The sequence below is a fragment of the Delphinapterus leucas genome, chromosome 10 (genome assembly GCF_059928025.1).
Source record: "Delphinapterus leucas isolate spDelLeu-1000000601 "Yukka" chromosome 10, BTC_Dleu_Yukka2, whole genome shotgun sequence".
NCBI classification, from domain to species: Eukaryota; Metazoa; Chordata; class Mammalia; order Artiodactyla; family Monodontidae; genus Delphinapterus; species Delphinapterus leucas.
Window position 1 is genome coordinate 21,124,867 of NC_143138.1, and position 11,668 is coordinate 21,136,534.

The 11,668-nt window shown below is 41.2% G+C and overlaps 5 non-coding genes across 5 annotated transcripts; 4 read left to right on the plus strand and 1 right to left on the minus strand.

Moving 5' to 3' along the window:
- Positions 1 to 1,744: 1,744 nt before the first annotated feature.
- Positions 1,745 to 1,817, minus strand: TRNAK-UUU (transfer RNA lysine (anticodon UUU)). The gene has a single exon. It is a non-coding gene; the product is annotated as a tRNA-Lys (tRNA).
- Positions 1,818 to 2,655: 838 nt separating this feature from the next.
- Positions 2,656 to 2,727, plus strand: TRNAA-CGC (transfer RNA alanine (anticodon CGC)). The gene has a single exon. It is a non-coding gene; the product is annotated as a tRNA-Ala (tRNA).
- A 474-nt stretch (positions 2,728 to 3,201) lies between these two features.
- On the plus strand, positions 3,202 to 3,275 carry TRNAI-AAU (transfer RNA isoleucine (anticodon AAU)). Its single transcript has one exon. It is a non-coding gene; the product is annotated as a tRNA-Ile (tRNA).
- Positions 3,276 to 4,402: 1,127 nt separating this feature from the next.
- On the plus strand, positions 4,403 to 4,474 carry TRNAP-AGG (transfer RNA proline (anticodon AGG)). The gene has a single exon. It is a non-coding gene; the product is annotated as a tRNA-Pro (tRNA).
- Positions 4,475 to 5,815: 1,341 nt separating this feature from the next.
- On the plus strand, positions 5,816 to 5,888 carry TRNAK-CUU (transfer RNA lysine (anticodon CUU)). Its single transcript has one exon. It is a non-coding gene; the product is annotated as a tRNA-Lys (tRNA).
- Positions 5,889 to 11,668: the final 5,780 nt, after the last annotated feature.

Sequence of the window (11,668 nt, forward strand, 5' to 3'; positions counted from 1 at the left end):
AATTAAAGTTCGAGGAAGTTTCTTTTCTTTTCAAAAAGCTCGGAGCATTGTAAAAAACAAAACGAAAAAAAACCTTGTGGGGTCACAGCCCAAATGGGCTTCCTTACAGACAGAAAAATCTTTCATCTACAGGTGTGTGGCCTTCTCAAAGTTACAAGGTGACAAACGCTGAAAGAAAAGATTTCTTGTGTGACTCTTAACAGCAATAATAATGATGATCACATTGGGTTACTTCTTCTGCAGTATTTTCTTGCTGCAAAATGCTACACTCTCTGAGGATTGGCCTCGAGGCTCTCACATTATGAGGCTCATATGCTGCCTACCATGCCAACAAGGCAAATGACAGGAGTGTTCTGTTATTCTTTTCTAGAGGTTTTATAACTTGTTTGATAATTTTTAATAGCAAAGTAAAATCTTATTTGTCTGTTATCTGCTGGATCCATTGGGATGAAATTTCTGCTTTGGGGAGTTACCAAACGAGGTCTCAATCAAGGGCTGCCAAGTTATGCTGCTTTAGTAGTTCCTAGCAGGGCAGAGATGGTGTTGGTGCCCCTGTGCTCAGGTGACTTGAGGCTTTGGGTCCTCTAGAAGAGTGAACTTGGATTTAGAGGAAAAGGTGGTATAGGCAGGTTACTCAGCATGTAATGGGGAAGAATAATTTACTTTAACCTTTGTATTCTATTGCTTTTGCTACAAGTTAGTCACTAAAGGGATGTTGCCTATAAGCTTAGCTTATACATTACGGCTCATCTCTGGGAACCCTTCCTCCCATGTAATGAGCGTTAAGCTAAAATACCTTTGTTTAGCTCACAGGAAACCTCCTGACCAGACCCACCTGTGAATGGCTGCAGGAAGGAAGAAATTAACGCATCCTAGAACCAGGACTTTGCTCCCTCCCCTTTTAGTGTAAAAGAAGCCTGATTTCTAACTCAGGGAGATGGTCCTTTGGGACACTAGTCCACCATCTTCTCCTTCTGCTGGCTTTCTGAATAATGTCGCTATTCCTTGCCCCAGCAACTCGTTTCTCAATTTATTGGCCTGTGATTCTGCTAGCGGTCTGAGCTTGGACTCGGCAACAAGCACAGTACCCATTGTTCTGTACTGTATGTTACGTTTCATCTTTATGACCACCCTACAGCCCAGTGTTTCTCAATGAGGGAGATATAAAATGAATTTAAGCATGGGTATCACCCAGCATTTTTGAGAATAACATGGAATCTGAAATAGAATGCAATGCATGTGGTAAGTGGTAATTCAGGCAACTTTTGTTCCTGTTACACATGTGTGTATGGGTCCAGATGTAAACTAAACTACAAACTGGTCATGGCCAAAAATGTTTGGAAAGCACTGCCCCAGGCCATGAATTCTGAGTATGGCACCACCTCCTCTATCCAGTTTACCTGGGCATCCCCAGAGCTGAGCTCTGAGAGGAGCACACCAATGTAGAGAAGAGTGAGCAGTTCTGCACATTGGTTGCTTTTCAAGAAAGAGTTTGGCCTTTGATAATTTGTTACCATTGTTAATGAAACTTTTACTCGAGCTCTAGATGAAATGTTTTGTGCTGTGGCTTCCGGCTAAAAGGCCCTTCTATTTTCTGAAAAGGTCCTAGGTTGTGATAACTATGCCATGCTCAGGGTCCCCTCTTTTTTTCTTTAGGGAAATCGGCTTGTGATTTGAGTTTACCTTCCTTTCTGTTACTATTCTTTAGAGATGAATATACAGGAATAGGAAAAGAAAATGACAACGCCCAAACAGGGACTTGAACCCTGGACCCTCAGATTAAAAGTCTGATGCTCTGCCAACTGAGCTATCCGGGCTCACACAAGGAAAAAAAAAAAACGCCTTCCACATCAACTATAGTCAATTTATGCATACATTCAGAAGAACGATTTTAGGCATTTCGCCTGTGATTCCGGTTCAGAGCTGGCTATTCAGAAAATGCTTGGCATAGAAACTCAGCCACAGTGAAGGTCTTTGAGGCCGCGATAAAACCATATTACATTAATTATAATGTCTCCCCAAATTGTATCTTTCTCGCTCACTCTAGTTTAGATATATACTATATGTATATAAACACTATATCTCTATGTAGCATATAGAGACATATTCTATAGTACCATATAGAATTCAGTGCAGTCAAAAACTGCAGGTTGGCCTTTAGTTCCTAGGCTTCCCAGAGAAACAAGTCAAATATTCTACATTTGGGCCCAAACACTTTCAAAAGGAAGCCAATCCAATGCTGATGCTTTTAAGGGATAATTAAATCACCTTTCGGCCGCTCTTTGGATACCTGAATATAGGTCTAGGGACTGAGGGAGCGATTTGATTTCGTGGTGGGTCTCAGCTGTCTTTGGAGAGGGGAAAAAAAGGAAAAAGAAAAAAGGAAAGAAGCTTTTAAAGGAGAGTCCCACTCTCTTTTTTCTCGTCAGGTTTCGTTCCGTCTCTAAGTTAAGTGCTTGACAAGGGTCCAATGACTGGAAGGCTTTCTCCACTCGAAATGCCCATGAACGTTGCCCCATTAACCATTTCAAGATTTTGCTGAATAAGCAAAGGAGAATTTAATTTAAGCGTTCAGAAAATCTTAGAGTTGCAGAGGGGGAAAAAAATTCAGATTCAAAGAATTGGGAAGTGCTACAAACGCCTTTTCTGCAGGATGGGGATGTAGCTCAGTGGTAGAGCGCATGCTTCGCATGTATGAGGCCCCGGGTTCGATCCCCGGCATCTCCAGGTCCTTTTACCTACATAATCAGAAATTGCCCTTTAAAAACATCAATGCTTACTTTGTATCCTCCTCTAATTTTCTCGGTACTCTTTTAGCCACGGCGTATAGAACTGTATACGTAGAGAGGGAAACAGGATACCTTTGAAGTTTTTTAGGATATCTGTAATGAATGAAATTGAAAACGCAGAAAAGCACACCCAATGGACAGATGGCCGAAGAGGAGCAACTTGGAAACTTGCCCAGGATCCATTAGTGAACGGCTAGCTGTGGTAACTGGCCTAAAAACACTCAAAGGGGAGGAGGAGGTATTGTTGCTGAGTCATGGTACTGAAAAGTAGGACAAATGTTGGGAAACGGACGAAGCCTTGTTTGGTGTAGGCGAATCCAGCAGCTCAGATACACAATACTGTTCCTATTATCAAAACATCAAGAACGAGAAAAGTTTCTTGTAAAGGCTTCCAAAAAAGTGAAAAGCGTGCGGCCGGTTAGCTCAGTTGGTTAGAGCGTGGTGCTAATAACGCCAAGGTCGCGGGTTCGATCCCCGTACGGGCCAGAGTCACCTTTTGACCACCACTGTGATTTAACCGTGAAATAGTTTTGATTACTTTCCAGCCAAACTGTCCAACGACTGTCCTACGAGACAGCCTGTGGTATCTCCAACAAAAGACATTTTGCCACAAGTCCAAACCATCCTAGGGAGTCCAGAGCACACGTCTTTGAGCAAGACAGATTGCTCAAAATTTTGTCCAAGAGAAGCAGAAAAGCAGCAAGACACCTTAGGAGTTATTAAGTTCATCAGAAGGAAAAACTGTCACCAGTTTGTTTAGTGGCCAAACACTGCCCTCGAAATAGTCTGAAAACATACTGAGATGCGGGGCAAGTGTAAAAAGGCAGTGTTCATGATATCCGATTGCTCAGTTGAGGATTTCTATTCGGTTAGATCATCCCTCACATGAAGGGAGGACTCCCATATTGGGAAAAGTGTTTTCTTGTTACTTTGATTTTTTTAGGTAAGAAAGGACTAAGCCCTTTTCCAGAATCTACTTTGCCGTCTGTCACCAACCAGTTGGTCCACGTTAACCGACACCAGCAGACCCTCTGTTTCGTCCACTTCTCGATGTTACGCCTCTTGAATCAGTCTCATTTCCCACCAAAACCGACTTTCTGAACACTAATTATGTATCCCCTTGTTCCTTGTACAACGAATTTTCTTTATTCATTCACGACCTCAGAACTTTATATCCCGTTGAGTGAATTTTCACTATTTTCCGTGGAAAATACTGAGATCAAGCCAAGAGGAGTTAGGGAGCTTGTCAAAAATGCAGCTTATTGGGCCTCACCCCCAGGGACTTTGACTCAGTAGATTTGAGGAAGACTACAGGTTTCTTTATTTTAAATAAACGCCACCGTTGTTTCTTACAAAGGGTGGATCAGCGATCTCTGAGAAATAAGGCTTTATACAGACCAATCTTCGAAGGATTCGGTTGCGGGGAAATCCAGGGAACTTCTGAGCTAAGTCGATCTGGTTTTAAAACTAGGAAGGGAGGGTAGCAGGGAGACAGAAACAAAGAGAAACAGAGACGGAGAAAAATGTTATATATCCAAGTAGGAAAGAAAAACGGAGTAAATATTTAGGAGAAGTAAATATTTAATCTGTTTAGAAAAACAGTTTCTGCAGGTGGCTCGTTGGTCTAGGGGTATGATTCTCGCTTAGGGTGCGAGAGGTCCCGGGTTCAAATCCCGGACGAGCCCAGGTTTTGCGGCCTACACCCGCTATCGAATGTTTTATTAAACTCACTCAAAAGAAATTGGTACATCTCCTGTTAAATTAAACTGCTATATTTTCATGTAGAAATATGTAGGCTGTATACGCACTTGATTCAAATAAGTAACTAGATAACTCTTCTAGTTAAGAGAGACAAGTACTTTTCAGTTTTGGCTCTTACTCAGTTTTGCATCAGCTCTAAATTGACTCTTGCAAAGGCCAAGGTTTCTGGTTATTCTAGAAGTTCGACTCCACGGTTGTGGTCATATGAAATGTATAGGAAACAACATTGTAAAGCAACTATACTCCAATAAAAGTTAATTTTTAAAAATCCAGGTAATAAACATTATTTTTAAAATTTAAAAAATAGTATAGGAAGACGATGGTCATATCTCAATTCAATGTCACCCATCATTCATTCATCATATCAAAGAAATGGGTTCAAATGGAAAAATCAAATATTGACCTATAGAGTTGGGGTGCTGGAAACCTTTGTACAAGTTATTTCGGCTTTCCTCGTTGCGTATTCTTCCATCATTCAGGAATAGGGGCTCTGCTTCATTATTGAGAAGGGGCACTTTTTCTCTTTTCCCGGAGCGTACTGTTGGTACATTCTTTAAACAGATATTTGTTTAGCATCTATTATAATCAATGAGCTTTTGCAGTCTGTGGTAAACAAAATACACAAAAATCACTGGATCCTATATTCCAGTGGTTGTCAAATATTTTATATTAAAACGCAATTGCAACACCCCTTCCCGCCTCCCTTTTTTGTGTGTGCAAGCCCTGATTGTGGAGAAGGACAACAAATGAACAAGAACAAGCGGCCTGAAAAGGAGGGAGAAAACCGCAGGGAATTCCTTTAGGACTACATTTACACAGCGTGGCAAGAGGGGCCAGAGTTGACAGGTGATAGAAACAGGAGAGGAATGTCTCAGTGGGTTACGGAGAAGGCCCAGTGCAGTGTTTTGGTTCGAGGACCTGACCTTTGGGACTGAGCTTGGAGCCACATTGGCAACCAGGCCTGGAGCTCTGGGAATGCCAGAGCTGGGCTCACCCTTAGAGCGTTCAGAGATTCCGACTCTTGGATTCCGGAAGGATTTTGTGGTCTATCAAGACATGTTGGTGAGAATGAGGCGAAGAGGGAAGATGTCGTGAAAGCGAATGGAATGCATGCCAATAATTTCAGACAATGCTTACATTCTTTGCGTTTCACGTCATCTTATATAACAAAAACAGTCAAAAAATCTAGAATCCTATTAATCCCTGTCAATCCAGGAATAATTTTATAGTCTCTTAATTCACTGAAGGAACTTTGCGTGCGGAGTGCCCGGCTAGCTCAGTCGGTAGAGCATGAGACTCTTAATCTCAGGGTCGTGGGTTCGAGCCCCACGTTGGGCGAATAAATCTCCGTACCTTTTGCTCGCAGCTATATTTCTGCACCTAATCTCCAAAACAAAGTGCCTCACCGTTGTCAAACGAGAAGTTTTAGAAAGTATTGAATTGCGGAATCCCGGTGACCAGTTGTGGTTTACTGGCTCTGTTGAACTATTCCGGCCAGCTCTATGACTCCTGCAGCGTTAAGCCTCATCGCCCCCTGGCGGCAACGCACTTCTCTGGCTTATTAGAGCTTTTGTTTGGGTAACTAGAGATAACATGGTCTCTGGTAGGGCATTTAGGCTCCTGGGATGATTCTGAAGCACTATCCCCACCGAAAAGGGTTTAGGATGCAGGGATATTGGAAAACGTAGTATGAAGGTGGAGACGATCCAAACGAAACAGTTTGATGGGCAGAGGCTCAGAAGCAGCAATGTCCATGGAGAGTTTTGAGAATGGTGACAACTTTCTGGCCCAAGCAAGTGTCATTATGTAATAACGGGAGACAGATTTTCTATTACCACTACCTCATACACCCTTTCAGCTCCTGATCAACTACACCTAAACAGCACAATGGACCTCCTTTTAGATAGTGCTGTTTCCAAACTTTCTTCCCTTCCTTCGGCAAGTAAAAGAACCAGCCAACCCACAACAGGTTGCAACTGCTTGCAAAATAAAATCTAAAGACTTAAGCCTGGTTTTTATAGTCCAAATTGCATTTCTGCCATTCTCTCTTGAATGGGAGTGTGAAGGATAGTCAAGAATAACTTAAAATCAGAATACCAGCTTTATAAATTTATACTAAGAAAAAAAACTAAGTGGCCCAGTGTGTTTTTATTGGCCCTCAAATTTGGGAAGGCAAAATTCATACGAAAGGTTGCCTAGTGTATAATCAGAGCAAAACGAGTTAGATGTTAAAAATATTTATGTCGCTTTGAAAACCTGGTAATGCTGTCTACACCCATTGAGACCAAGAGCCCCAGAACTATCAATATTGTATTGAAAGAATGCCCACTTCTGAGCATGCTGGAGACAGGACAATTTACCACTCTCCATCCTCCCCCATCCAAACCTTCCTTTTTTCTTTACTCAGGAACCTGAATATTGTTAATATATCCCTTGCTCCATGTGATGTTATATTCCGTTTTAAAACTATTCCGTATTTTACCTATTTAGATGAATAGCACCTGTGGTTGGGCACATGGAATCACATGTTTTAAACTAGGTAGACTCCCTACAGTTTGGAAGTATTGTCAGTATATACATGATGAAACCGAGAATCATGAGTCAACTTAAAATGGATGGACAAGAAACAACTTTCCTAGAAGAGTACACTGAGCCTTGACTGTTTTCCAGGTCTCAAGACATCTTTCAAATTAATTGATGAACGTATTTTTATTAAGCGCCTTTTCCCTGTTGGATACTTAACATGAAAACATGCATATAACATGGGCCGTGCTTTCAAGAAGGCTATCATTTACTTACTGGGTGAATGTAACTGACTCAAGTGAAAATTAAATTCTCAGTTGTATTTTAACTGTCTAGCATTAGGAAATGAAGGTGCTCGGAGTGACTGTTTTAAAAAATAGGTGATGGTGACAGAAACGGAGTTAAGAAATTACCAGCGTTTATCCAGTAAAATCAAGGGAACAGAGGCCCTGTATCTGACTCATATGAATATTCTACTTACTAGAGAGAACAATCATTGAAGATTTACAGACTCCATGTTGTGGGTATTAAGCCCTAAGTCTTATTGTAAAGCCTGAACTCTTGATCACCCAGCAGCATTAACTTAATGTTTCGGTTTCCTGGTATGATGAAAACTATAAAGGGATGTCCTAGACAGAGGAACAAGTATTGCTGGTGTTAATAAGCCACATGTCCTGTTGTCAATTAACTTAATGGATTTCTTGTTTATAAACATTTTTTGAGTTGCTTGGAACAGACTGCTTTTTCCCATTCTTATGGCCCTTTGGCTATATTGTTAAAATTGAGTTGACATACTTAAAAATTGCATTTCTGAACTCAAGGCCTGTGCCAACATCTCCAAGGCTAAGGCCATCCTGAGCTTGGTCCTGAGCACAAGCTAACCTAACTCCTTAGACATAACACTTCAACTGCAAAGGAGTCCTTGATTAAAGGTGGTTAAAAAGGGCACAGGTTGGGGGCTGGTGTCTTAGTCTGCTTGGGCTACCAGAACAAAATACCACAGACTGGGTGGCTTAAACTGAAAAATTTTTATTTTCTTGCAGTTCTAGAGGCTGAGGAATCCATGATTAAGGCACTAACTGATTCAATTTCTGGTGAGAGCTCTCTTCTTGGCTTGTAGAGGGCTGCATTCTTGCCACATCCTCAGTGGAAGAAAGAGGGAGTGAGCTTCCAGATGTCTCTTCTTTTAAGAACACCAATCCAACCTTAATTACTTCCTTATTCCAAATACTGCCACACTGGGGGGTGGGTGTTAAGGTTTCAACATATAAATTTGGGGGGGACAATATTCAGTCTACAGTAGGGGGGACAAAAAAAGCAAATCACACTATGACGTTTTGGAATTCAGGAATTTGACACACAGTAACCTCTCACATATTTGTTGAAAGAATAACTTAGCTGCATTGCCTTTAGGATACTTAATCTTTTATATAGATAACATTGTTTAATAAATCTTATCAAATTAACTAAAAAATAAACTTAGTGGCTTTTCCTTAGGACAGATAATCTGAAAGCAGAGCCCACAGACTCTCTATTCCTAACTAGAGCTTGACTGATACTGGCCTGAGCCAGATATGAAAGAAAAGCCAGAGGTCAGTAATTTGGAGGCTGCCTACAAGAACATGTTAGCCTACAGTTAGGTCTGAACTTGGGAGGACAGTCTCTGGAAGAAAAGCAAAGGCAGGCACAACTACAATTTTGTGAATACACAGGTCTGTTCAGAGAAGGTTATCAACAGCAAATTGTATAGTCAGGTGTGCTTCAGGAAGTCTTGGTAGTTGAGAAGAGTAAACAAGAGACAGAAGTCAGGGCCTTAATCCTGTTCCAGAGCAGACTTGGAAAGCTGGGGTCATAGGTAAAGGGAAAAGGAAGTATTCTACACAAGAGTATTATCCGCGCCAGCAGCCCAAGGTGACAATATCTCAGGCATTCCAGAAACAAGCCAGTATTATTTTTTGAACATGAAATAAAGAGGAAAATATATGTATGCCAGAACATATTTTCATAATCAGCTGGATTCCAGAGTTCAGAGTCCTAGGACTTTTTCTAAAAGATAAATGTTTACATCAGCAGAATACACTTTTATTATATAGTATGGTCTAAACTACCAAGAGAGGTCCCACTAACTTAACTACCAAGCGTTTTGAGTCAGAGCCTTCAAAGCTGAAAATCTTTACCTCCATGATTGACTCAAACTTACTGTTTGAGCTTTTCAATTTGACACCTTTTGGGGACAGAGTTTATCTTATTTGCCTCTGTGTGTTCCCAGCACTTAGCATGGTGCCTGGAATAGTCAGTGCTCAATACATGTTTGTGAATATTAAAGGTCACTGTTGTGTATACGTTACCGAGTTCAAGTTCGCACTGCTTGCCGCATGACAGGTCAATAAATTGAGAGACAAGTTTTGGGGGCACGGAATAGTGACTTTATTCGGAAAGCCAGGCGTCAGATAACATGGTGATCTAGCGTCCCGGAGTACCATCTTATCAGGGGCTGGACGCTAGTTTCTTTTATAGAACAGAGAGAGGGAGGGGATGAGGAAGTAAAGTAAAAAGGCCTTAAGTCTTGCAAAAGACCTCCTGGTTTGGGCCATCCTCGGGGAGGGGATGCGTTAATTTCTGCTTTTCTGCAGCCATTCACAGGTGGGCAGGGTCAGGGTGTTTCCCTGTGGGCTGAACAAAGGCACTTTAATTTCACATTCAGGCAGAGGGGCAGGGTTCCCGGAGGCAGGCCATTATGTATGCCTACAGCTATAGACCGAACAAAAGCAATGGAAAGCAAAGGTCAAAGTAAAAGAAACAGATCCAACATTGCAGTCAGATTTTGCTCTTCCCTGTTGCAGTACTGGGGCAAGGCCGGCGGACCGAGAAGATGGAAGACAAACGTGCTCAAGAACCATCTTGCCTGACTTTGGATGCTAGTTTCTTTTATGGAAAACAGAGGGGGAGGTGAGGAGATAAAGTAAAAAAGGCGATAAGTTGTTGCAAATATTTCCTGGTTCTGGCCAGACTCGGGAGGGGATATGTTAATTTCTTCTTTCCTGCAGCCATTCACAGGGAGGCTAGGTCAGGATGTTTCCCTGGGAGCTAAGCAAAGGTATTTTTAGCTTAACCCCTCAGGCATGGGAGGCAGGGTTCCTTGAGACGGGCCATTATGTATACTTTAAGCCTTAAGCAACGTCCCTCTAGTGATTAATTTATAGCAAAACTAATAGAATGCAAAGGTTAAAGAAAAAGAAACATATCCAGTATAGAGTCATATTTGTTCTTCCCTATTGTGGTGGGATTCGAAATTCATCTCCCACCTGCCTCTAAGAATACTGAGGAAGGCGAAAAAGAAAGGAACACCAAAACTTTCCTGCTTCTTATATTTTCACAGTTATATTTTATTGTGTAAATATATGGAAAAGAAGGCTAGATATATATGGAAGAACCAGACGTGATTCTTGACCTACGAGAATTCAAGTTATTCACATACACACACACTCCTCAGAATCCCTCAAATCTGCTTGTTCTTTTCTCAAGGCTCCTTAAGGCCTGTCTAGCTTTCTCTCTGTCTGAATCTTCTATAATGTGGAGTGGGAGAAAAGGAAGGAAGGAATGGATCCTTTTTGTAAAAGCGTATTTTTACAAAATGGATAGTACTAAATACATTTATAAATTAGGATAACTTATTCAGTCAATTGGGGTTGGAGAGGAGATAAAATTTTATATTTAATTTATTCAGACTAGCCCCCTCAAAACAGATGTTTCATGAAGACTTGAGCTAAATGGCTAAATTAAGTGATTAGCAACTTGCTTTTAATTCCAATTCAGAAAAAAAAGAAAATCTTGAGCCATAGAGGAGTGAAGACTGGTCTCAATGTTCCACTTTCACAAGGGGCATCGTTTGTCCTATGTGTATGGCTCCACTGTATGACAATGTAATGATTTTTAGTGGAACGTGAAGAACACAGATTCCTGATATCTGTTGCCACCTCATGTGGATTTCACTTACATGAGAGTAATAGCCATTCTGAGCTTCAGACTGTCACAGAAAATTAGAGTAGACTCACACTTTGTAAAATTAGTGTTTGAATGACATTACTTTCTACCTTGTTAAGATAATTTAAAAAATATTTTAGCTTCCCATCGACAGGTTTTTTCTGAGTTTAGAATTGTCCGGTTTATCTACAGGGACTTAATGTCAATTAAGAACGTCTTAGTATGGTTTTGAAGAGTTTAACCCTGTGCTTGTTTCCTTCCTCCTCCTCCTTCTGTTAATTATCTGTTAAAATTGCAGATTAAAGTACTTCAAATTCTATCTAAGATTGGTTCTTTAAATTCATTCATCACAGTAAAAGACACTCATTGCTAAATTTTTGTCAGTTCCTCATACCTCATTATTTTATTTTCTTCTTGCAAACCAGTGGGTGCTAGCGTTTTCTCCTTGGTCCAGGGCAGTGGTCCTGTGAAGGAGTGCTGGGTTACAAAAAAAACGTGGAGGCCACTAGAGCAGACCTCATCAACAGCACTGGTGAGTAAAATAAGCACCAATGACTCTCCAACCTCGTGCAGAGATGGCATGCTCTGCGGGGAAAACGGTTACTGTGATT